Genomic DNA, 27,093 nt, shown 5'->3' with positions numbered 1-27,093 from the left:
TGACCGCTGAAAACTTTCTTTATATACGTTGTCTCAACACATAGCTTCTGAGGTGGGAAGTTTTCCAGAGGTTCAGAAAGCTTAAGTGACTTGGAAAACTAGGATTTGAACCCAGATCCCTGATGGCCTCCAAGCCCAAATGCTCTTTCTATGGCCTCAAGCTACTTCCCATTAAAAGCAAATTAGGACCAATGCTCGGGGTCGTGACTGATGTTGGACTCGAAGACTCTAGAAGGGACTCTAAATCTTGCGATTTTATCGCTTTCCCAACTAATAGGGCAAAGCAAATACTCGAGGCTCATGCTTTTCCTAGGTTGGTTTTTAAAATCTTTTCCTCTTCAGTGCCTCATTTGTAGTCAGATTCGGGTCTGCTAGCCAGGCGCCACTTCTTTTCCAAGGAACCAGGGATGGCTGCATAAAAGATGTGGGTTTCCAGGAGCACTCAGTGGGGAGTGTGTGTGAGGGGGGAAGCAAATCTAAAATCAGGCAGAACAAGGCAAGGAAGATGTGGCTTCAAGGCGGTAGCCAATCGATCATTCGGCAAACTTTATTGAGTATGTACGGGAGCCAGGAGCCGTGCTAAGCCCGGTGGGGTTGAAGAAACCACGCGCTCTGATCTCCAGGAGCTTACGGGGTGGTGAGTTAGACGGGATTCGAGGCAGATGGAAGCTCCTTCTGCTTCTGCATGGGCAGGGAGGGACGGGAGGCGGGTGGGAGGGAGGGTGTGTGTGTGCCGGGGGTGGAGGCTCTACCCAGGGCACACTGGGGGATGGGTGGCACCCCTGGGTCCCTCTGGAATTCTCTACCCCAGCAGCCCCCTCAGGCCCAGTTCTCAGTTTAAGTCAAATAACTTCGGTCCCTGGTTGCCTCCTGCCTGCCACGTTCCAACTCAATCATTCTTTGAAATTTGGAGCTGTAGCTAAAACGCCTTTGCCCTGTAACAGGATTTTCACAGTCTCCACAGCCACGGCTAACGTGGCTCGTCACCTGCTGTTGTAATCTGCACCGCTAAGCCCGGGGCTCCAGGCAGAAAGCTTAGCTCGCCCTGCTGATTCGAGCTCGCTCTTCCTGGCGTCAGAGCAGCTTTCAGGGAGGGCAGCTAATCCACTCCCCCACCAACTCTGCACACAGAGACATTTCAAAGGAAATACGAATGGCAGAGGGGGCCACAGCTCCTTGGGGAGGGGCTGTGAGGACCCAGTTCCCCCAGACCTGATGGGCAGCAGGAATGGTGCCCTGGGGTCTGTGCATCAAACCCTCTGTACCTTCTCCTGAGGGGGCTGGACGAGAGCTGAGGTGGCCGATTGTCCTAAGAACCTTGTTTAATGGGTTGTCCAGCCTCAACATCTGCATTGGGCAAGTTGGCTCCATGAAAGGGGTTGGTGACTTGCGAGCAAGAGTGAATGTGTGTGCATTTGCCCATCGTGCCTGATTCAACACCTCGGACCTCTTTCTAACATCATCATAATTGCTGGTAGTTTTTTGCCCTCTACCTCCACCTGAACACTTTACTCTTCTGAGGGCCAGAGCCCAGAGCATCTAGAAGGAGTGTCTGACACAGTGGGGGTTCACCAAGTGCTTGTTGAATGGAGGAGTTCCAGCACTTCAGCTCAGCTTTGTTCCAGGCACCATGTAATGTACCTAAACACGTGGGGAAAATGAGGACCCGACCCCACAGGGAAGAAGTGGAAAAGCAACTAGGAACAGCACAGAGCTGTAAACTCTGTGGAGGCAGGGGTCATTTGTGCATACAAGCATTCATTCATTCAAGAAATAGTTACTGAGCCTAGCATATGCCAGACATTCCTTCTAAATGCTGGACATATAGCAGCGAAACATAGAGATGGACATTCCTGCCCCTGTTCTAGTGGAACGTACTGGACAAACACTGGACAAAGAACAGATTTTAGCTTAACCAGAGAAATACGTTTCTGATGACTAGAACTGCCCAGCAATGGAATGTGCTGCTGTGTGAGGTAGTGAGCTCCCCGTCACTGGAAGAGTAGGAGCAGAGGCTACATAGGCATACACAGGGGATACAGAGAGGGGATGAGGCAGGTTATGGACGCCTGGCCAGGTTCCCCAGCGCTTATCTCTTTGCTGCATGCTGGGCAACTGCCAACTGCCAGCACCTGTAGTTCTTTGCCTGATAGCTTTCTCTGGCCCCAGAGTTTATTTTGCTGCCCACTCAGTAGGCTGGAAGTGCCAAGGAATTAATGCCCCTGGGAGCAGGCTTTTCTATGTCACCTGGCCAGAGAAAGACCAGGACATAGGACTGAGCAGGCAGCAAGTGGGGCGCATTGCCTGCTACCTGACAAGGCCCAGGCACCATAGGCCCAGTGGTGGGGTGATTAAACCGTATCTTCTGGTGGGGAGGGGAGAGGGATGCAGGCTGTTCAGTACGGGTGGTGGACACTGTATAATGTGCTGCCCATGTCCTCCTTCCGTGAAGGACTTGTTGACCTAGCTGCTAGCAAAGTGGTCAGCACACAGACTTCGGCAATTGGCCCCTTCAGAGACTGCTTCAGCTGCAGAAAGCTTCCTGCCCAAGTTTATCCCCCTCCTGGGGAGGCCCACATCCAATGACAGATTGACGCAGGAATAAGAAGGCCTGGCCATCTCCGTTGGATAGGGGACAGCTCTGAAGGGCCGTTCCAGGCTCCAGAACTCCTTACAGGTTTGGCCGAGGCTGCTGTTGGTCTGCATAAAAGCAGCATTCTTCCCTCTGCCCATGCTTACCTCCTATCCTGCTTTTCCGCTAGTGTGGATCTCGTGGGCACCCCTTAATAAACACCCTTCTGGCTAAACTCCACGTCAGAGGCTGCTTCCCAAGGAGCCCACTCTGTGACAGTGGGACCTCATCTCTGCCTGCTCAGTTGAGCCTCTGGAATCAATCTGCTAAACCCTGTTCCTTCCCAGATTGTCATCTCTATAGTAAGCTCTATGTACCTTAAAGAATGAGTCTTGGGCCAGGTCCAGCTCCTTCCCCACTGGTCTTCATCTTCTCTTCTCAAGGAAGGGATGTATGTGGACGGGCTGGTGGGAGAAGGGTACCCACTTCTCAAACAGCCATGCCCCTTCCCCCGACACACATATGCCACCACAACCACAACTGGGCATGTTGTTGTCCCAGGCCCTGGGTACCTGGACAAACCTAGTCAGGGAGCCCCCAACAAGATGAAACAGTCATGGGCCCCAAAGCGGCGTCTCTGGATCTGAGGCGCGTTCCGGCAGCTGGGACTGTGACGGGAGCTCGCTTTATTAGATCCCATTATAAATGGATGATTTGCCATCTCCGAAGATAAATGGGAAACTTAATGCAGAGGTATCCTGTCTGGGGAAACTGGAGAGTTATGGATGTTAGCTTTGTAGCTTTATGAAAGCACTTTCTTATGGAAACTGAAATGACCAAGATTAGATTGAATTAGTATGTACTGGTGTGAGCTTTTTCTCCCCCTATCCATCTTGATTTCTTTTTTTTTTTTTTTTGTTAAAGAAAAAGATTTGCCTCCTGCGTGAGCATTTCATAAAAATGCAAATCCCAAGTTTGGGTTTGGTAATTAGCAGGGTTGCCTCCTGGTGCTAACGAGGCAGCTGCCCAGCCGGAACTATCTTTGGCTGTGGGGAAGGAGGCGCCCTCTACTGGCTTCCCTCCTGGGTGGCGTCTGCCCCTTCCTGCCTGCTCCCTCCCCACTGGGCACCAGGTGCTCCCCTCCCCTGTCCCTGTAGAGTACGGATGAATTAGTGAGACTTCTGTCCCAGTAGCTGAGCTTCTGGACGGCCCCTCTGAGATGGAGTCTCTCCATCCCACGCAGACTCCGCTTTCCACCACACTGTTCCGCAGCCTGAACTTTGCACCCAGGTCCCACCTGGGTGGCAAGACTTTCTGCCAACAAACAAATCCGTCTGATAAATGTTGAGCACTTTTGATACCGGCCACAGTGCCAGACACCAGAGAAACAAAGATGAAGATGCTGAGGCTCCATCCTTGAGGAGCTCAATCCAATCAAGGGGAGAAATGTGGACGAAGATCATTTCTAAACCAGCCTTGTCCAATATGATATTCTGTGGTGATGGACATGTTCTGTATCCATGCTGTCCAGTGTGGTAGCCACTAGCCTCCTAGGGTGCCATGGCAATATCTTAAGAAAAGTGTTCTGGAGAGGGAATTCCAGGCTTAGGTGTGAGTCAACTGTTCAGGAATCTCAGGCACATCACTTCTGCAATTTGAGCCTCAGTTTCATCTTCTGTAAAATGAGATTCTTCACACCCGCTCTGCCTCTCTAGAAGATTAGAACCAAGAAACCTAGTGTTCATCTGGCCCAACCTCCTCCTTCCGTGGAGGAGGGGCAGAGGCCTCACAGTGAGGAGGGGGCAGCATCAGGCCCTTTACTCCTACTCCCTGGCTTTTTGGCCACAGCAGGCTGCTGCTCGGGGTGCTGTGGGAATCGATTATGGAGAAAGAAAGGAAGATCTTTGGAGAGTCAAAACTGTGTCTAAGACCCTGGGCCTCCTGGAACCATGGTGGCCGGCGAAACCACGGGCAGGAACCACAGCAACCGTTCAGGACCAAGCTTTGAGGTCTGGCCCTCGTTTGAAGCTTAGAGGACTAACATGGAGGAGACCTTATTGCGACGTTACTCCTACTCTGGGCCCAGCCCACACCCTACAGGCCATGTCTGCCCCAAACATCAGCAGGATAAAGGAACTCCTAGAGTCAGGCTATGGAAGACGGGGACAAACTGGTGCATGTGGCACGAGGTAAATGGGGAGCCCAGATTTTGGGGACCATGAGAGCTTCAGAGCCTCTCAGGTACCCTATTGGAGTGGGAGGTGGACCAGTAGAGTGCCCAGGATCCCGGTGAGACAGTGAATGGGGAGTCCCAGCATGGCTTCTGGAGTTGCCTTTGCACCAAGGAACTTTGCAGAGATTGGCAGGGTGGGGGCCCAAAGTGAAAAATAGTGGAGGATGCCCTGCCATGGACTCGGCCTCCAGGGGGTTGTCTGCACAGAAATAGAATTTGAAAGAAGCATTGAGTGCTGGGTTGGGAGATGAGAGGGCCAGGAGCAGTTAGTCTCAGGTGGAGTCATTTAAAATTAAAACACAGATTAAACAGCTTCCTTTTTCTGATGAAAAGCACCATGCCCATCGCAAATCCCGAGGTGCTCTCCTCTGTGAGGTGCTGAGCTCTGTTCAACGGGGGGACACAGGCCACCTCCGTTCACCAGCCAGCACTGGACAAAGGCTTGGGGCCACTTTTCCTATAGGCCCCCAGCTGGGCCCCCAACCATGGCCCACTGGGGTCTTAGGGGCTCTACCCAAGGCCTGCCAGCCCTGGGGCTGCCTCCCTTTCAGGTTGGTCTGGTAAGGCTGTTCATGCTGGTGGGAGTGACTTCTCCTAGAGTGGAAGTATTTCTTAAGCCTCTTGCCTGCTAGCTCCTCCCTCTGGGCCTGGGCAAGGCGAGACCTTGCCTCAGATTTGGTGTGCTTCTTCCCTTAGTGCTGGCTCCTTGATCACCTGGCTGAGGCAGGAGCAGAGCTGGAGGAACCTTAGGGTTGACTTCAACCCTTCCCCTCTCCATCCACATTTGATCCAGGAGGAACCGAGGTCCCAAGGCAGGAAGTGACTTGCCCAAAGTCACACAGCTAGTCAGTAGCAAGGTTGGAATTGAAATTCAGGACGTCTAACTCATTCAGTCTCTCAATCAATAGATTTTTAATAAACACCTAGTTATATGCCAAGCACTGTGCCAGCCAAGGAGACGATGGAGAACGAGAAGATGCAGTTTATATTCAAGGAGCTGGCCTTGGAGTGGGGGAGAAGGAATATATAATTCTAGGTTTTTATAAGTGTTATGGAGGACAGAACAGGGTGACAGGAGAAAGGAAAGCAGAGTGGGGGTTACTCGCTAGACTGGGGGGCCAGAGGCATCTCATGTGAAGAAGCAGTATATAAGCTCAGATCTGCAGGATGAGGGGCAGGTAAATATGGGCAAGGAGTGTTCCAGGTGTGAGCAACAGCCTGCACAGAAGCCCTGAAGTAGGAAGGTCTGATATGCTCGAAAAACCAAGCAACGACAACCAAAGTGAGTGTGTTGGGCAGGGTGAATGCAAGAGGAAGTGGCAGGAGATGGCGGTGGGAAGGGGCACGTCAAGATCACGCAGCAGGCCTTCCTAAGTCAAGCTAAAGACTTTGGATTTTACTCCTATTTCCACCATGCAGTTGGAATGTGATATCTGCGTTTAGGTGGCTCTGTCAAAGGTCAAAGGCTGACTGTGGCATCTGGGAAGGCAGGGCCCTCACGGTGGTGAGGCACTGGTGGGACTCGAGGTGGGGGCTGCTGGTAAAGCTGGACTCAACCAAGGGTGGGGATGCCCAGGAAGGCACAAGCAAAGAGGTCCTGGAGGAGGGGCTCTGAGGCTGGCACAGGAGGCTGTCAGGGGGCAACTGAGAGGGCAGTTTGACCAGAACAGGCTAGGTGCATCTAAGCCCTGGGACCAAGGTGGGTGGTCTGGCCAGCCAGGGACTTAACAGCTCTTGATGGGAGAGGCCAGACTTGGGCCTTAGGCTGTGCCAAGCGAATCTGTGCTTAATCTGGGAGTCTATGATTCAGTTCCCTGAGGTTACTGATGCCCAGAGAGTACTGGCCAGTGACCCTAACCGTTGAAGTGTGTGTGATACTGACATACCTCCTAGCTGGGAGATGGGCTGCAGAAGGGTACATGTGGGCAAGGTGGCAGGGCCAAGTTCAAAGGTTGCTTCCATGGATGCAGCAGGGAGGGAAGGTAGGGGAGGAGAATGGGGTGGGGGCTTCCTTCCAGCTAAAAGGAACAGGGTCTGTCATTCCTTCCTTGGGGAGCTCTCTCCTTTGGCCCTGGCTGTGGAGGTCCAAGGCCGTAGGTGAGCCTGCTTCCTGCTCCAGGTGAGTGTGATGGGTGCATTCTGGAGAGGGGCCTCCCCAAGCTTTCATCCAAGGTGGCATAACAACTTGGTTAACACTATGCCCCCTCCCAGGCCCTCATAGTACCATCTCAGGTGACCAGCATTGAACGAGACAAGGCACTTAATGCAGGCCTGAGATGCGTTAGATGCGCGGTCTAGCTACTGCTATCCTCATTATTTATTGGGTCAGGTCTCCTCCATTAACACTAGTTAACTCCCTGACCCTGAATGAGCTCCTTGACCTTCTCCCATGACCTGGTGTCCTCCCATCTTTTAAGAGCAGACAATATAGTACAGAGACGTTAGTTTTCTGCTTGGTGCTGGCCCAAGTGTGTGACCTCAGCCAAGTCACTTTTGCTCCCCAAATCTGTTTTCTCATCTGTCAGTGAGTGAGCTTGTTCCGAATCTAGACTTCCCAGCAGGTGTGCTGCAGCCTGCAGGTGAGCCTCAGGTAGGTAGCCAGTGGGTTGAAATGGGGAGCCCCCCACACGCCTGGGTGGGTGGGGGCGGCCCCTGGCCGGGTCTCCTACAGCTGGGAGTAGCCAGTGCCACTTGCTCCAGAGTGTGGAACAGCTGTTACTATTTCTCTCTGTGCCATGATTCAAAAAAGTTGAGAAGTTCTGGAAACCACCCCTGAAGCCTCCGCTGGGATAACATTGCTAATATTCTGTGAGGCATCTCCTAGCTTCAAAATGTTTCTCTTCTAAGAACTCTGCCCCTGCAACATCCTTCAATGACGTTTCTCTGTCATGGTCTTTTCTCATGCATTTATGCGTTGCTTTAGCCTGAAATTAATTAATTTGTACCTCTTAATATGTGGCCTGTGGGTTGTTTCCGCTAACAATGGTTACCCTTACTGCTACCCCACTCCTGCTGCCACTTATTGAGCACGCAGCTGCAGACACCGCACAAAGGACCCTGCCGTTCCCTCTCACAGCAGTGCGGGGGGACATGCATGGGGGAGATGTGCACTGTTATCTGTGCACAAATGGGAAACGTGGGACTAGAAGGTTCGCAACAATTGCCCAGATTCTAAGTAGCTGAGTCGGGCTTTGGATGTATATCTGTCTGGTCTGCTGTAGCCCACGCTCTCAGCCGGCTGAGTGTACGTTTTTGTGTGCGTTCTCTCTCCTCGTTAGATTGTGGACGTCCCAGGAGAGGCACTGTGTTTTCTGCATTCTGTCTGTCCCCCGCAGGTCAATAGTGAGAGCTCAATGATTATTGCTGACATGACTGATACTTTAGTGTAGAGGGAAAGAAAGTGCCAGGACAGCCTGCCCCAGGTCACAGATCGAAGGCGCAAGGGACCTCTAGTTTTACGTGGGTGCAGGAGATGAGTGTGTGAGATCTTCAGGCGCTGTGGCAGAGCAGAGCAAGCGTCAGGTAGCCTGAGCTCTGGTGTTTAGGGTAAAAGGGTCCTCCCAGAGAAGTCTGGACCTAAACGATCCATGGAGCCTGCCCCTTCAAACCAGGCATCCAGCTATGAGACCCGATCCCAAGGCATCTCTGCAGCTTGCCGCACTTGTCCAGGTCCCACCCTTGGGGGGAGCAGCAAGAGTCAGTGGTTAGCATCTGGGAATGGTGAGCGCTGGCAGCCCGGAGTGGGTTCAGATAGGTCAGCAGTGCTCACCCTGGTGGCCCAGGCCTTCAGTCTAGTGCTCACCACGTCATCTAATGGCGCCCTGGGACTGGGCTCCCAACCTTTCTTCTCTCCCTCCTTCCTGGGGCTCACTGTCATCCTGCGATGTGGGTCGGTCCTTTCCTGGCCTTCTCTCTGCTTGGGCCCCCAGGCAGGTCCTGTGAAGGATTTGCGTTTGGACTCTTGGTGAGTCGTCTGTGAGTGGCCCTGGGAAGCCCCATCCCACTCGTCCTTCAGCCTCACACATACACACCACGTGGTTAAGGACTAGACCGTACTGAATCTGACTCTCAGCTCCAACCCTGGAACATGTAACCTTGGACGAGTTTGCCAACATTCATCTGAGAAATATTTACTGAGTACCTACTATGTGCCAGGTACTATTCCAGGCATGTGGTGGTAAAGGACATGTGATGGTAGAGTGATAGAATAGGATAGATAAGTGCATGCTTGGGAAGGTGGTCAGGTAAGCCCTCTTTGAGTGGAAACCTGAATAGCGATGAAGAGATAATCTGGAGGAAGAACATTCTATTGAGACAGAGGGAGCAGCCAATGCAAAGGCCCTGGGGCACAAAGACAGCTGATGAGTTCCCCAGGTTTACAGCTTGTTGTTCTATGTAGAGTGAATTGCAGGGGTCGAGAATGGAAGTAGGGAGACTGGTTAGAAGGCTACAGCGGAGGTCCAAGCCAACAATGATGATGGCTGAGGTAAGTTCCATCAGCTCTCTGAACCTCCGCTTCCTCACTTACCAAATGGAGATAACAATAGTATTTACTTTACAGGGCGGTTGTGAAGATTAAATGAGTAAATACATGGCATGCAATAAATGGTAACTATTAGCATTAGTAAAAAGAGTAATAATCGTAAGTGTGATGATGGAGGTGGGGGTTGGGGCTCACATAGCCGGAACCTCAGGGGAGGACTCAGCCTTTAATTAAGCTGAGATGCTTCCATTCAGCAGGTCCAGCAGTGCTTCCTAGCACCCCTCCTGGCTCACCCATCCAGACTTCTTAGTGCATGCGGGGAGGAACAGGTGCCTTGGGAGGGAGGGCAGTGACTTCTCTGTGTTATCAAAACAAATGGGCCCAGGAATGAAAAACCTGAGCACCCGTGCTCCACATGTTTCTGGGAAAGGCCTGGGAGAGATTCTTCCCTCGTCCAGGAGGCCTTCTGAGTTGAGATAAGAGCTCGAGAAAGGCACTTAGCTTATGAGCTGGCAGGGGAAGCAAGCCAGGATAAAGAAGGCAAGGGGGCAGACTCCTCTTATTTCTGACTTTCCACAACCCAAGGCAGGGATGTGGGGTAAATAGGGGAAGAGAGAAGGAAGGGCGAGCAGGACCATTCCCTGAGTTTACGCCATCTCTGAGATGAGAGGCTGAGAAGAAAGAGGCCGACGCTCCTACAAGGGGTTGGGTTAGATGCTCACAACTATGCAAGGGCAGCAGCTGGACCCCATGGCACATTTCTGCTCCAACAAGCAGGGTCTTCTCCCCTGCAGAAATTCTGCTCTTCCAAGCCATGGTTGGAGATAATCCTCCTGAGAGGCCGGGAGGGCTCTGCCGACCTCCAGGCAGCCCCCACTGCTCTCGCTGTCTGCGATGGTGGTACAGGGGCATTTTGTGAGTTCTTCAGTCCTCGGGTCCCACGAGGCTTTTGCCTTGCTCCAGACCATCCCTGATACACACATATATCTTAAAAAGGCAAAGAAAGAAAGAGAAAAGCTATTTAATTTCATTGCCAAACTATCCACTTTAAATACCCTTTTTATTACAGTATCTGCATAGTAATGCTAATAATAGATCTTGTTGGCAGCTCTAATGAGGCTGGAGAATATAAGGTTTCCAATAAAGTTAATTGTTGCCTTTAATATTCTCATACATTTATACATGGTAAATCTTTAAAGGAGAAAAAACACTCCATTTTACCCCTGTTAAGCAGCTGGTTCTAGACCGGATGGAGAAGGACTGTGGTAGTGACGTGGACCGGGAGCTTGACTCTCCGACAACTTGGGTTTTGATCCCCCAACTTTTTTCTAAAAGTAAGAACATGAGTTTTGAGTCAGAAAGATCTGGGTTTGAAGGCTGGCTTTGTCACTTCCTAGTTTTGTGGCTGTGGCAAACTGCTTAACCTCCCTCAGCCTCAGTTTCTTTGTTTGTAAAATGGGACTCGCGATGGATGTGTATAAAGCTCGACGTAGTGCTTAGTATGTAGTTAGCGCTCCACACAGATGTGAGCTAGTATCGTTATTTTAAACAATTAAATACAATGTTCTTTTATTCACTTACTATGTGTATCACTAATTGTGAGATTAATCAGGGTGTTGCAATCGCTGTATTTGAATTTCACAGCTAGCCAAAATTTCTTTCTGTTAACCCTTTTCTCAAGGTGACACAGTAGTGAGTGATAGACGGGCTTAGAACCCAGGATTCTGGGGCCCCTGCAACTTCCAGTAACCAGGAACTGTTAGGCAGCCCTTGATCTCCACACGTCCTCTCCCCTCCAGTCTAGAGCATTGCTGACCAGTCACCTTCTGCCTGCCTCTTCACCAGACCCGCGTCTACTGCCTGGGCCCTGGACCCACCTTGGCTAAGATTCTCGTGTGAAGGGAGGGCTATGTCCCCCAATCTTGGGACAAACGTGCATGACTCACTTCCAACCTCTCCCAGTGGTCGTATTCTTTCTTTGTTTTTACTTTCTCTTAAAGAAATTTCATGATTTTACAGTCACCAAACAAAGAAGAACGTATGTTTCACTATTTATTATATAACTGACTTCATGTATTTTTGACAGTTCCATCACATTTCTGACATTTACAATGTTTTTCTCCCAGGAGGGTGAGTAGAAGGAGATGTTTACCCCACACCCCACCCCCTGATCCAGGAAAGGGAGAGATGAACTCGAGGTGCCCCAGGTTAGGGACTGGCCTATGTGACTTGTGTTTCAACAAATGGATCACCAACAATCACCGCCACCTGCCCACCCTCCCCACCCAGCCGGGGTTCTCCTCTACACATCAACGCCTCTGCCACTGGCAAGTGGTAAGAAATACTATGTGACAGGATGGTTTCCATGGCAACCCTCATTTCCAGTTAAACAACCGGGCCCTGATGAAAGCAGTCTCGTTTGCTTCGGTTAAAGGGTTTGTTGGGAAGAGTGTGGGGCTCGCTTCTCCCTTCCTCTCTCGTTTCCCTTTCTTACTCCTCACCTTCCTGTCTCCTTTTCATGGATGAAGTGGAGGCACTCATGGGCCAGGCTCTGCTCAGGCCCTAGAGAATAAGGGGTCTAGTTCCGGGATGCACCAGAGGAGCCAGGATGGGGACTCCGGTCTGAGTGCTTAGGTTGCTCTTCTCCCCAGCTCGCAGCTGCTGTTCTCCCCCCAGCCCCGCCTGCCTCAGGGCCCCGGGGCCCCTGCTCTCCCAGAAGAAGGACCTGTTGGAAGAAGAAATGGGCGGGTGGAAGACCCTGTGTCCCAACAGGTGGTTGGGTAATTAAGTGAGCTTTATGCACACAACACTGTTTTGCCCGATGTAATTGCAGTTTCCATATAAATAATTCACGGGAAATTATTAGAGTGAGGACATCGCCCGCCTCCTCATAATTTGCTTAACCGAAATAGGCTCTTTCATCATCTGCGTTGATTTGCCTTAAGACCATGCACTCAGCATCCTTCATAGGCCTGCTCCTTCGAAAACTAGAATGCAGAATTTAATTAAGTTATGCAAATCGGGCGTCCCCTGCCTGGGGAGAGGAGGGTGTTTGCCCACATGGCTGCGAGGTGGTGCAGAGAAGGAGGAGGGGCCGCGCTGGACCACAAAGGGTGGGCAGCTATCTGGGGAGGTGCAAGGAAGCTCCCCCCAGAGAAAGAGCAGCATCCCCACGGTGAGTCTGGGAGCTGGACTCCAGGCTGGGGTAGAGCAGAGTCAGAGCTTGAACTCTGCGGTCTGCCTCCTGACTTTCTAGCTGTGCAATTTTGGGGGAAACTAGGTGAAGAACGGGAGGAAGGGTATTACCGGCAGAGGGAAGAGTATTCTTAAAGGCTCAGAGGCAGGAAAAAGACTGGTGCCTTTGAGGAACTGAAAGAAGCTAAGTGGCTGGAGTGACTAAGGGAGAACTGAGGTGAGCTTGGTGAAGAGTCAAGAGTGGGGAGGTCTTAGGGCAATAGGGGGCCACATTGAGGAGGAGATGCAGAGCCTGGGTCCTGACCAGATTCACAGATAAGGAGGAAGCCTGTCAATACCCAGGCTGAGTGTCCGAAAGAAGTTCATGCCTCATCGTAGAGGAAGAAAGGTGTATACTTGAAGCAAGAGGAACTGGGGAGAATTGTGCACCCAGGACAGAAAGGCCAGTTTGGTTCTGGCTCTGCTAGTTGGTCCTTCTGAAATTCACTGCTCTGAGCTCTCATGTCCTCACCTGTAATGAGTGCACTGTGTTTTTCCTGCTGCCCCTCCAGAGCCACTCTCCACCTTTCTCTGCCCTGCTCTGGGCCCTGGGAGGCTAGTCTGCCTGGACTGCATCAAGAGGCTCCCTTTCTGCTGGCTTTGCTGATGGAAGGTACCAGGGCAGAGATTGGCGGGCAGGAGGAGAGTGAGGTCAAGTACTTATTTCCCCTGCCCCCACCCTGCTGGGCCCTGGGTTGTCTGCATCCCTCTCTAAAAGTTCACCGCTCCAGTCTCACGTTCCTCTCCCACAACTACTGAATCCAGGTTTTGACAACTGCTCCCTCCCAGGTCCCCTCAGCCCAGGAGTGGCAATGGCTCTCTCCTATTGCTCACCTTGAGATGATTAACTATCCTTTGTCAGTTTCCTTTAACCTGCCCACATCTTTGCAGCATCCCCTTAGTGGACGTGATAGTTAATTTTATGTGTCATCTTGTCTGAGCCAGGGGTTATCCAGACATTTGGTCAAAGATTATTTTGGGGGTGTCTCTGAGGGTGTTTCTGGATGAGATTAGCTTTGAATAGTAGACTGAATAAAGCAGATTGCTCTTCCTAGTGTGGATGGGCCTCATCCAATCAGTTGAAGACCTGAATAGAACAAAAAGGTGACTCTCCCCCAAGTAGAGGGAAACTCCTTCTGCCTGATCCCCTTCAAGCTATTCCAAGCCTGGAACATTCGTTCTTTCCTGCCTTCAGAGTGCAACGGAAACATCAGCTCTTCATGGATCTGGAGCCTGTCGGTTTTCAGTTTGACACCATCAGCTCTCCTGGTTCTCTGGCTTTGCGAGGGCAGATCGTGTAGCTCTGCCTGTGCCCTGCCCATCTCGCGGGGCCGTTCTGAGGCTCAGATGAGCTGGGATCTGTGAAAGTGCCTTGTGAGATGCTATGTGTTATGCAATTGTGAGACAGGACGAATGTTGCATTTTTGTTCTCCTGAGGGCTTCTGTCTTCTGCTTGTTTGCTGAGGGAGGGGTTGGGGACGTGACACTCAGGTGTGTGGGTTTAGGTCCCAGCACATAGTCACTAAAGACGTCTGGGAACTGTCCTCCAATAAGCTGTTAGTGAGGGGTGAGCTGGAGCTGCGGCCCCCACCCCAGCGCCCTTTGCACTTGAGAGCATTTGTAGAGCTGGAGGCAGACAAGTCGGGAGCACAGGACTGGAGGCCAGTGGGTCTGGGCCCATATCCCAGCTCCTCTTTTTTCTAGCCATGTGAGCTTTGGGAGTTCTCTCACCTCCTTACCTTCAGGTTCTCATCTGTAAAACAAGGATGCTAACAGGTTATCATATAGTTATTATCTGTGTGTGCTCCACGGTGTTATCCCTAAGATTGGGAAGTGCTAGTTATTACCACTCTGTCAGTAACCAGCTGTGTGACCTTGGGCAACTCCCTTCACTTTTCTGGGCCTCAGTGCTCTTTTCTCTAAAATATATCTGGAGCGAGTGAATGCATTGGTTTTCCATTGCTGCATATAAATTTCCCCAACTTTGGCTCCTTGAAACAACACACGTTTATTATCTTAAAGCTCCTGTGGGTCAGAAATTGGACTGGGTCTTCCGCTTGAGGCTCACGAGGCTACAATGAAAGTGTTGGCTGGGCTGTGTTCTTACCTGAAGCTCAGGGTGCTCATCCAGGGTCATTCAGGTTGACGGCAGAATTCAGTTCCTTGCGGCAGTAAGCCTGAGGCTGTCGGCCCGTAAGGCTGCTCCCCTCCAGAGACAATTCACAACACGCCTGCATGCTCCTTCATGGCCAGCTGGAGAGTGCCCCTCTCAAGAAGGGCCTAGTTCTTCTTTTAAGGGTTTCGCCAGATTAAGTCGGGCCCACCCAAGATCATCTCTTTTGATTAATTCAAAATCAGCTGACTTGGGACCTTAATTACATCTGAAAAAAAATAATCCGTTCACCTTTGCCATGTAAAGTAATATGATCAATGGAGTGATATCCCATCACCTTTGCCATATTATATGGGTTGAAGCAAGTCATGGGTTCTGCCCACACTCAAGGGGAGAGGATATACAGGACATAACACCAGGGGCAGAGATCATGGGGCCTGTCCTAGAATTCTGTTGATCACAGTGAATTACTGTATGATGTTTTTAATGTCTATCTCCTTGTAGACTGGAAGCTCCAGGAGGCCAGGGACTGAATGCTTATCTTGGTTGCTGCTTTGCTCCTGGATCCAACACATAGTCCAATCATGTGCCTCATGACTACATTTCCGTCAATGACGAACCGCGTATGTGGTGATGCTCCCATAAGATTAGTACCATATAGCCTAGGTGTGTAGAAGGCTATGCCACCCAAGTTTGTGTAAGTACACTCTATGATGTTCATGCAATGACGGACTTACTTAATGATGCATTTCTCAGAAGGCAGCCCGGTTGTTAAGTGACACATGGCTGTAGATGTTTATGATGGTTAATTTCATGTGTCAACTTGACTGGGCCACGCAGTGCCCAGACATGTGGTCAAACTTGATTCTGGGTTTGCCTGCGAGGGTGTTTCTGGAGGAGATTAACATCTGAATCGTAGACTGGGTAAGGCATGTTGCCCTCTCTAAATGAGTGGGCCTCATCCATTCAGTGGAAGAGCTGAATAGAACAAAAAGACTGAATAAGAGGGACCTTCTCCTACCTGACTCTTCAGCTGGGACATTGGTCTTCTCCTGTTTTCAGGCTGGAACTTGCACCCTTCACTTTCTTGGGTCTTCAGCTTGCTGACTGCAGATCTTGGGGCTTCTCAGCCTCCGTAATCATGTGAGCCAATTCCTTAAAATCAATTAATCAATCTCTCTCTCTCCCTTTTTTTTTCATTGTTAATAAAGGCATTTATTTTGCATTTTATACGGAATAACCTGAAGCCTGCATCATGACAGTTACCCAGGGGTTACAGACAGCGTGTCCATCTCAACAGCGTGGTCCTGAGCATTAGGGATCCACACAAACACGGGAAGGAGTTGTGAGGGAGGAAGGGGCACAGAAGGAGTGTATTTATATTATATTATATATGATATACATATATGTATGTATATACACTATTGGTTCTTTTTCTCTGGAGAACCCTTACACAGTATTCAGTAAGTATTTGCTGCCTATTGCCTGTGACTTGATCATCTGTCAGGTCCCCGCCAGCACTCACACTCATCCATTGAAGAACCAGGCAGTGGAGGGTAGTAGTAGAAGGTCCAGGGAGCACTAGCTGCCCTGGGGCTGGCTTGAGCCCAGATGTCCTTTCACCTTTACTCTCTCCCTCCATCATCTCCAGGCCTTGACTGGGGAGTTAGAACCAGAGAAAAGGAAGAAACAAAGCAATAATCTTCCCTATTACTCCTGCACTTCTTTCTGGATCGTTTTATTTTTAAGCTTTGTTGAAATATAATTGACATACAATAAACTGAACATGCTTAAAGTGTACAATTTGATGAGTTTTGACATATGTATGTTCAAGATAATGAATATATCCATCATCCCCCAAAGTTTCTTTGTGCCCCTTTATAATCTCTCACTCCTGCACCCCCCGCCCCCAATCCCCAGGCAACCAGCAGTCTGCTGTCACTATAGATTCATTTGCATTTCCTGGAATTATATAAATGGAAGTGTACTGTATGCATTCTTTTTTTCGGCTTCCTTCTTTCACTCAGCATAATTATTTTTGAGATGCATCTGTGTTGTAGTATATATCAATAGTCCACTCCTTTTCCTTTCTGATGGTATTTCATTAAATGAATACACCACAGTTTGTTTATCTCTTCACCAGTTGATGGACATTTGGGATGCTTCCAATTTTTGGCTATTGCAAATAACACTGTGTAAAAAAGTCTTGGTACACACATACGCGTTCCTTTCTTTTGGACATATACCTAAAATAGGAATGACTCCACCATATAATAGGTGTATGTTTACATTTTTGAGAAACTGCCATGCTGTTTTCCAAGTTAGTTGTGCCATTTTTTGTTCCCCTGGAGGTGTAGGGGAATTCCAGTTGCCTCATTTCCTTGACAACACTTGGTATGGTCAGGCATCTTAACTTTAGCCATTCCAATAGATGGAGGGTGGTATCTCACTGTGGTTTTAATTTGCATTTCCCTAACATCTAATGACATTGAGGAGCTTTACATATGCTTCTTTGCTGTCTGTATGTCTCTTTGGTGAAGTCAAATCTTTTGCCCATTTTTAAATAGGGTTGTTTATGTTCTTATTATTGAATTTTGAGAGTTATTTATGGCATAGATACAATTCCTTCATTAAATAGATGATATGCAAATATTTCCTCTCAGTCTGTGGCTTGTCTTTTCATTCTCTTAACAGTGTCTTTGAAAAGCAGTTTTTAATTTTAATGAGGTCCAATTCACTAATTTGTTCTTTTATGTGGTTGTATCTATGAAATCTTTGCTGAACCCAAGCTTCTAAAGCTTTTCTCCTATGTTTTCTTCTAGAAGTTTTAAAATTTTAGATTTTACATTTAGATCTGTGTTCCCTTTTAAGTTAGTTTTTGTATATGGTGCAAGGAAATGATCAAAGTTTCTATTTTCGCATGTGGATATCCAATTGTTCTAAGTAGTGTTAGTTGAAAATATCCTCTCTCTACTGAATTGCCTTTACACATTTGTCAAAAATCATTTATCTATATATGTTTGGGTCTATTTCTCCGCTGTATTTGTTACATTGATTTTTTTTTTTCCTATGGCAATATCACACTATGTTGATTACTGCAACTTTGTAGTAGCTCTTGAAATCAGGTAATGCTAATTGTCCAACTTTGCGCTTCTTACTCAAAGTTGTTTTGGCTGTTCCAGGTCTTTTGCATTTCCATACACATTTTACAATTAGTTTGCCAATTTCCACTAAAAATCATGCTGGCATGTTGATTGGAATTGCACTGAATCTATAGATGAATTTGTGGAGGATTGACATTTAATAATATTGAATCTTCCAACCCATGAACACAGTATATATCTCCATTAATTTTGGTATTTAAACATTTTTATCAGTGATGTTTTATGGTTTGTGGTGTGCCTGTCTTTCACATCTTTTGCAGATTTATCCCTAAGTATTTCATATTTTTTTAAACTATTGTAAATGATATCATACTTTATTAATTTCTATTTTTGATCATTGGTTGTTAGTATATAATAGGAATTGATTTTTGCATATTGATCCTGTATCTTTGAACCTTGATAAACTCACTTATTAGTTCTAAGAGCTGTTAATAGATTCTATTGCATTTTTTTCATAGATGATCATGTCTTTCTTTTTCTTTTCCAATCTTGATTCCTTTTGTTTCTTTTTCTTTTCTTATTGCACTGGCTAGAACCTCCAGCACAATGTTGAACAGAAGTGGACATTCTTGTGTTGCTCTTGGTCTTGGTGTGTTTGAGCAGTGAGCATTAATCTTTTTTATAGAAACCTTTTATCGGATTGAGGAAGTTCCCTTCTTTTCCCACTTTACTATGAATTTTTGACATGTGTGATGTTACATTTTGTCAAATGCTTTGTCTGCATGTATTGAGAAAATCATATGGCTTTTCTTCCTTTTATTTACTCCTATGGTGAATTACATTGATAGATTGTTAAACCAGCTTTGCATTCCTGGGTTAAATCCCACTTAGTTGTGATTATTACCTTTTTTACATGTTGTTGAATTCAACTTACTAACATTTTGTTTAAAATTTTTCCATCTATGATATTGTTCCATAGCTTTCTTTTCTTGTCACATCTTTGTATGATTTTGATATCCAGGTCATACTGACCTCAGAATGAGTTGGAAAGTATTGTTCTTTCTTCAGTTGTCTAGAAGACCTGTGTAGAATTGGTATTGTTTTGCTGTAAATATTTGGTAGAATTCACCAATGAACCTATCTGGGCCTGAAGTTTTATTTGTCGGGAGATTTTAATTTCAAATTCAATTTCTTTGCTAGATATAAATCTATGCAGGTTATCTATTTCTCCTTTAGTGAGAGTTACTAATTTGTATTTTCAGTGTATTGATTTTATCTAAGTTGGATTTATTGGCATACAGACATTTATAATATTTATTTATTTATTTATTATTTATTTATTTTTTTAAGGAAGATTAGCCCTGAGCTAACTGCTGCCAATCCTCCCTTTTTTGCTGAAGAAGACTGGCCCTGAGCCAACGTCTGTGCCCATCTTCCTCTACTTTGTATGTGGGACACCTACCACAGCATGGCTTGCCAAGTGGTGCCACATCCACACCCGGGATCCGAATCAGCAAACCCCAGGCTGCCGAAGCGGAACGTGCGCACTTAACTTCTGCCCCACTGGGCCAACCCCCAGTTGTTTGTAATATGCCTTTATTATTCATTGATATATGTGGAATCTGTATGGTTGCCATGTCTCTCGTTATTTATATTGGTAATTTGTGTCTTCTCTCTGTTTTTGCTGATCAGCCTGGCTAAAAGTTTGTCAATCTTATCGATATTCTCAAAGAACTAACTTTTGATTTCATTGATTTTTCTCTATTGTTTTCTATTTCATTGATTTCTGTTCTAATCTTTATTAGTATCAGAACACTTTACTTTGCGCTTAATTTGCTCTTTGTTTTCAAGCTTCTTAAGGCAGAAGCTTAGGTCTTTGATTTGATGCTTTAGTCTTTTCTTCTTTTCTAATATGGGCATCTAGTGCTCTGAGTCCTCCTCCCCGTCATTCTACCAGCCCAGTACTGCTTTAGCGGCTTCCCACAATTTTGATTAGGTTGTGCTTCATTATTACTCAGTTCAAAATACTTCCTAATTTTCTTTTTGATTTCTTCTGTGATCCAGGGGTTATTTAAAAGTGTGTTATTTTGTTTCCAAATATTTGTGAGTTTTCCAGGGATGTCGCTGTTATTAATCTCTAATGTAATCCAATTCAATTGAGAAAATATATGTCATGTGACTTGAGCTCTGTACATTTAGTGAGACTTGTTTGTGATACAGAATATGTTCCATCTTGTGAAACGTTCTTTGTGCACTTGAACAAATTTGCATTCTGCTATTGTTGGCTGGAGTGTTCTATAGTGTCAATTAGGTCAATTTGTTTGATAGCGCTGTTGAAGTCTTCTATCTCTGTAATGACTTTCTGTCTACTTGTTCTATCAATTACTGAGAAAGGAGTATTTTTGGTCTCTAACTATAATTGTGGATTTGCTCATTTTTCCTTGTAGTTCTGTCAGTTTTTGCTTTATGTCATTAGAAGCTCTGTTATTAGGTACAAAAATATTTAGGATGGTTATGTCCTCTTGATGAGTTGACTCCCTTTTCATTATGAAATAACCTTTTAAAAAAATACCTAGTAATATTCTTTGAACTGAAATCTGCTTTGCATGACATCAATATAGCCACTCAAACTTTCTTTTTTATAGCTTTATTGAGATATAAGTTAAACAGCATAAATTCACCCAAGTGTATAATTCCACAATTTTTAGCATATTTACAGAGTTATGCAACCACCACCACAATCTAATTTTTAGGACATTTTCACTACCCCCAAAAGAAGCTTCAAATTCATTAGCAATTACTCTCATTCACTCTCTTCCTTTAGCTTTAGGCAACCATTTTCAACTTTTATATATTTGCCTGTTCTAGACATTTCGTATAAATGGAATCAAAGAATGTATGGTCTTTGTATTTCGGGTTTTAAAAATTTCTTTTAATTAAAATTTTTATTTTGAAACAATTGTAGATTCACATGCAGTTATAAGAAATAGTACAGAGAAAGCACATCCCCCAATGGTAACATTTTGCAAAATGGTAGTACAGTATCACAATCGAGATATGCACATTGATACAATCAAGATACAGAACATTTCTATCACCACAAGGATCCTTCCTGTTGCCCTTTTATAGCCGTCCCCATCTCCCAGCCATCCCCTCCTTAACTTTTGGCAACCACTTGTCCATTCTCCATTTCTATAATTTTGTCATTTCAAGAATGTTATATGAATGGAATCATGCAGTATGTAAACTTTTGGGATTGGGTTTTTTCACTCACCATAATTCTTTGCAGATGGCTGTAGGTTGTTGCATGTAGGAATAAATTTGTTCCTTTTTATGGCTAAGTAATATTCCATGGTGTGGATGCACTACACTTGTTTAACCATTCATCCATTGAAACACATCTTGGTTGTTTCCACTTTTTGACTATTATGAATAAAATTGCTATAAACATTCATGTGCAGGTTTTTATGTGAACATAAGTCTTCATTTCTCTGGGATAAATGCCCAGGAGTGCAATTACTGGGTTATATGGTAGTTCCAAGTTTAGTTTTTCAAGAAACCACCAAAAAGTTTTCTAGAGTGTCTATATGGTTTGCCATTATCACTAGCAATGTACAGTGATACAGTTTCTCCACATCCTCACCAGCATTTGATGTTGCCATTATTTTTTTTTATTTTAGCCAGTTTGACGTATGTGTAGTGATATTTCACTGTAGTTTTAATTTGCATTTCCTTAAAGGCTAAGGATGTTGGATATCTTTTTATGTGCTTATTTTCCACCTATATATCCTCATTGGTAAAATGTCTCTGCATGTCTTTTGCTCATTTTCTAATTGCATTGTTTCTTAACTGTTGTCAGCTGAGGGTTCTTTATATACTGTAGATATAGTTCTTTGTGAGACATGTGGTTTGCAAACATTTTTTCTCACTCTGTAGCTTATCTTTTCAACCTTTCACAAGGTCTTTTACAGAGCAAAAGTTTTTAATTTTAATGAAGTTTAACCTATCAAATTTTGCTTTTTCAATCTTGCCTTGGTGTCAAGTCTAAAAACTCTTTGCCTAGCCCTCGGTTTTCTCCTATTTTTTTCTAAATGTTTTATAGTCTTACATTTAAGTTTGTGATCAATTTTGAGTTACTTTTTGTATAAGCTATGAGAGATTTAGGTTGAGGCTCTTTTGTTTTTTTTTTGTGTTTTTTTTTTGCCTATAGGTGTCCAATTGCTCCAGTACCAGACGTTGAAAAGGCTATTTTTTCACCATTGAATTGCTTTTGCAACTTTGTCATAAATCACTTTGGCATATTTATGTGGGTCTATTTCTGGATTCTCTATTCTATTCCATTCATCTTTGTGTCTATTCCTTTGCCAGTATCACACAGTCTTGATTACTGTAGCTATCTAAGTCTTAAAATCAAGTAGACTGATTCCTCCCACTTTATTTGTCTTTTTCAAAGTTGTTTTAGTTATTTTAATTCCTTTGTCTTTCTAAATAAATTTTAGAATAATCATCCATATATACAAAAAATTTGGCTGGGATTTTGATAGCAGTTCCATTAATTGGGGGAGAATTAACACCTTTACTCATCTTTATTGAGTCTTGCAATTCACCAACACTGATGTCTTTCCATTTATTTAGATCTTGCTGATTACTTTCATTGACTGTGTACAGTTTTCAACATACAGGTACTGTATATGTTTTACTAGATTTCCATCTAAGTATTTCTTTTTTTAATGAGTGATTGTAAATAGTATTGTGTTTTCACTTTTTGTTTCCATGTGTTCCACGCAGTATATAGAAATATAATTCATTCGTGGATGCTTATCTTATACCTGCAATCTTGTTGAACTCACTTATTAGTTTTAGAAGTGTTTTTTGTAGATCCTTTGGATTTACTACGTAGGCAATCATGTCCCCTACGAATAGGGACAATTTTATTTCTTCCTGTCCAACTGTATGCATTTCATTTCCTTTTCTTACCTTATTGCACTGGCTAAAACTTTCAGCACTATGTTGAATTCGAGCAGTGAGAGAAGATATCCTTTCCTCATATCCAACCTTGGGGGAAAGGATTCAATTATACACCTTTTAATAGTCAGCTGTAGGGTTTTTGTAGTTACTTTTTATCTAGCTGAGGAAGTTCTCCTCTATTCTTATTTCTCCAAAAGTTTTTTTTTTTTTAATTACCAGTGGGCATTGAATTTTGTCAAGTGCAGTTCCTGCCTTGATTGATACGATCATATGCTTTTTCTTTTTAACCTGTTAATATGGTGGATGGCACTGATTAAATTCTGAGTATTGAACCATTCTTGCATCCATAGAATAAAGCCAACTTGGTCAGGGTGTATAATTCTTTTATTGTGTTGCTGAATTCTATTTGCTAATATTTTGTTAAGAAGTTTTGTAACTATATTCTTGAGGAATGGTGGTCTGTAGTTTTCTTTTTGTATATTGTCTTTTTCTCGTTTGGTACCAGAGTAACACCAGCTTCATAAAATGAATCAGAAAATATTGTCTCTTCTTTTATTTTCTGGAGTGGTTGTGTAAAGTTAACATTAATTCTTCTTTATATATTTGGTAGAATTCCCCAGTGAAACCATCTGGGCCTGAAATTGGAAATTTTTTGATTACCCATTCAATTTCCTTAATAGTTATGGTGCTATTCAAATGATCGATTTCATATTAGGTGAGCTGTAGTATTCTGTGTTTTCTGCGGAATTGGTCCATTTCATCTAAGTTGTCAAATGTATGTGTGTAGAGTTGTTCAGGGTAATGCCTTATTATACTTTTAATGTCTGCAGGGTCTGTAACGATATCCCATTTTATTCCTGAAGTTGGTAATTTGTGTCTTCTCTTTTTTTTCTTTGTCAGTCCTGCTAAGGATTTTCTTTTCAAAGAACCAGCAATTTATTTTATTATTCTATTTTCAACTTCATTTATTTATGCTCTTATCTTTATTATTTCCTTCTTTCTCTTTTTTTCAGTTTAATTTTCTCTTCTTTTTTAGATTCTTAAGATGGAAATTTAGATCACTAATTTGAAACTTTTCCTCTTTTTTAATGTATGCATTTAGTTCTATAAATTTTTCTATCCGTGCTAATTTAGTTGCATCCCACAGATTTTGATATGTTGTATTTTTGTTTTCACTCAGTTTCCTATACATTTGAATATTTCCCTTGAAACTTCCTCTTTAACCAATGGATTATATAGAAATGTGTTATTTGGTTTCCAAGTGTGTGGAGATTTTTGTCGTATTTCCATTATTGATTTTTAGTTTGATTCCATTGGGGACAGAAGACAAATTTGTATGATTTTAATTGTTTTAAATTTGCAGAAGTTTGTTTTATGTCCCGGAATATGATCTATTTGGTATATGTTCCAAGGGCACTTGAAAAGAATGGTATTCTACTACTGTTGAGTGGAGTGTTCTATAAACGTCCATTAGATCCTTTTGTTTGATGGTCTTTTTGAGTTCTTCTATATCCTTGCTGGTTTTTTATCCAGTAGTTCTATCAATTGCTGAGAGTAGAGTGTCAAAGACCTCAGCTGTAGTTGTGTTTTTTCTATTTCTCCTTTCAGCACTATAAGTTTAGCTTCATGTAGTTTTCAGCTCTGTTGTCTGGGTCATAGCCTTTTAGGATTGCTATGTCTTTCTTAGTAAATTGACTCGTCTATCGTTATATAATGTTTCTCTCTATCTCTGGTAATTTTCTTTGCTCTGAAGTCTACTTTATCTGATATTAGCATAGCTACTTCTCATAGATTAACAGTTGCATTATATAAAACTTTTCATCCTTTTACTGTCAATTTGACTATATCATTATGTTTAATGTGAGTTTCTTATGGACAGCATATAGTTGAGTCAGTTTTTTAAACCACTCTTATAATTGGTGTATTTATATCATTTACATTTAATGTGATTTTGATATGTCAGGGCTTAAGTTTTTTATTTTATTTTTTGTTTGGTCTCTTTTGGTTCCCCTGTTTTCCTTTTTCTGCTTTCATTTGGGTTACTTGAAATGTTTTTAGAATTCTATTTTGATTTATTAATAGTGTTTTTTAATGTATCTGTTTGTATGGGCTTTTAGCGGTTGCTCTAATTATTATATTATATATATATAACTTACCACCGACTACTGATGTCATCATTTTACCAGTTCAAATGAAGTGTAGAAACCTTACCTCCCTTTACATTTCTTTACCACATTTGTGAAATAATTGTCTTAAATAATTCCTGTGCATACATTTAGAACTACATCAGACAATTTTATAATTTTTGCTTCAACTGTCAAATATAATTTAGAACATTCAAGAGAAAGAAAACCTACTGAATTTACTCATATTTTGGCTTACCGTGTTCTTTTTTCCTTTCTGATGTTCCAAGGTTCTTTTATTTTATCATTTACTTTCTGTTTAGTGAACTTCCTTTAGCCACTCTTTAAGGTTAGGTCTTCTGGCAAACAATTTTGTTTCTTCTGAGAATATCTTTATTTCCCTTTCATGCCCGAAGGATATAGGGTATATGCTACTGGGCAATAAGATTGTGGGTTGACAGTTCTTTTCTCTCAACTCTTTTTTTTTTTTAAAGATTGGCACCTGAGCTAACAACTGTTGTCAATCTCTCTTTTTTTTTTTTCTGCTTTATCTCCCCCAAATCTCCCCTGGTACATAGTTCTATATTTTAGTTGTAGGTCCCTCTAGTTGTGCTATGTGGAACACTGCCTCAATGTGGCCTGATGAGTGGTGCCATGTCTGCACCCAAGATCTAAGCTGGCAAAACCCCAGGCCACTGCTGCAGAGCACGCAAACATAACCACTCGGCCATGGGGCAGGCCCCTCTCTCAACTCTTGAAAAATATTGTGCCACTTCCTTCTGGCCTCTGTGGTTTCTGATGAAAACTTTGCCATAATTTGGGTTGTTTCTCTACTACAGGTAAGGTGTCATTTTCCTCTGGCTGCCTTGAAGGAGTTTTCTCTGTCTTTAGTTTTCAAAAGTTTAATTATGATGTCTTAGTATGGATTTCTTTGGTTTTTATCCTGTTTGGGATTTTCTCGGCTCCTTGAATCTACAGGTTTATGTCTCTTGACAAATTTGGGAAGTTTTCAGGCATTATTTCTTGGAGTACTTTTTCCAGCCCACCCTCTTTCTTCTCTTCTGAGACTCTGATAACAAAAACATTAGCTCTTTTGTTGTTATCCCCCAAATCCCTGAGCCTCTGTTCACTTTTTTTCAGTCTATAGTCTCTCACTTGGTCAGATTGAGTCGTTCCTATTGTTCTATCTTCCAGTTCACTGATTTTTTTCCCTCTCTCTTCTGTTGTCGAGTTTATGTACTGAGTTTTAATTTTGGTTATTGTGTTTTTCTGTTCAAAATGTCTATTTGGTTATTTTTTTTATCTTCTATTCTTCTTGCTGTGACTTTCTATATCTTTGCTGAGGCTTTCTCTTTTTTCATTTGATTCAAGCATGTTCATAATTGCTCACTGAAGCATTTTTACCATGGCTGCTTTCAAATATTTAGCAGATTATCCTAACATCTCTATCATTTTGATGTTGGCATCTATTGATTATCTTTTTAAATTTAGTTTGAGATCTTCCTAGTTCTTGGTAGGATGAGTGATTTTTGATTGAACCTTGGAAACTTTAATAATATGTTTTGATACTCTGGGTCTTATTTACACTTTCTGTTTTAACTGTCTTTCTCTGACACTGCTCCATCATGGGGAGAGGGTGTTGCTGCCTTGTTACTGTTAGGTGGAGGTAGAAGTTCAGGTTTCCCAATCAGCCTCCATTGACACCCAAGGAAAGAGGCTTTTCATTACAGCTGAGCAATGATGAGAGTTCCAGATCTACAACTGGTCTCCGTTGATGCTACAGTGGAAGCAGCCCCTTTACCACTGGGCAATGGTGAAAGTCCTGACATAGTCCTGACTATGCCCCAGTGGGGAAGGGGAGGAGTCCCTCATTACTGCCAAGTGGGAGTGGAAGTTCAGAATTTCCATGTGGGCACTACTGACATCGTGGAGTAGGAGTGGACTTAAACCAGCTGGTGGGAATGAAAGCTCTGACTTCTACTTGGCCTTCTCTGACACTACACTGGTGGAGATGTTGGGGACCCTTGTTACAGTCTCAGGAGGGTGAAATGTAGGCTCCCCATTCTGTCTTTAGTAGTGTAAGTTGGGATGAAGCCACAGTTTTTTTTGTGATATTTGGCTAGAGTAAAGAGGTTATTGTCTAAAAGTTTTCTGTCTTGCTAAGATGCTCCTTTCTTGGTCTTTGCAAGAAAGAACAGAGGGTTTTTTTCTCCCTTTTTTTTGGTCTGTATCCATCAGCATTTCTAGGTTGCTGGCTTCTTCA

At 44.2% G+C, this 27,093-nt stretch overlaps 1 long non-coding RNA gene across 1 annotated transcript; it reads left to right on the top strand.

Moving 5' to 3' along the window:
* Positions 1-251: 251 nt before the first annotated feature.
* LOC138924980 (uncharacterized) lies at positions 252-21,193 on the top strand. Its single transcript, XR_011440480.1, has 3 exons — positions 252-637; positions 15,140-15,332; positions 19,090-21,193. It is a non-coding gene; the product is annotated as an uncharacterized lncRNA (long non-coding RNA).
* Positions 21,194-27,093: the final 5,900 nt, after the last annotated feature.

The sequence above is a fragment of the Equus caballus genome, chromosome 7 (assembly GCF_041296265.1).
Source record: "Equus caballus isolate H_3958 breed thoroughbred chromosome 7, TB-T2T, whole genome shotgun sequence".
Lineage (NCBI taxonomy): Eukaryota > Metazoa > Chordata > Mammalia > Perissodactyla > Equidae > Equus > Equus caballus.
Note: the sequence above shows the minus strand (reverse complement) of the source record. Positions and strands in the feature narration are given on the sequence as shown.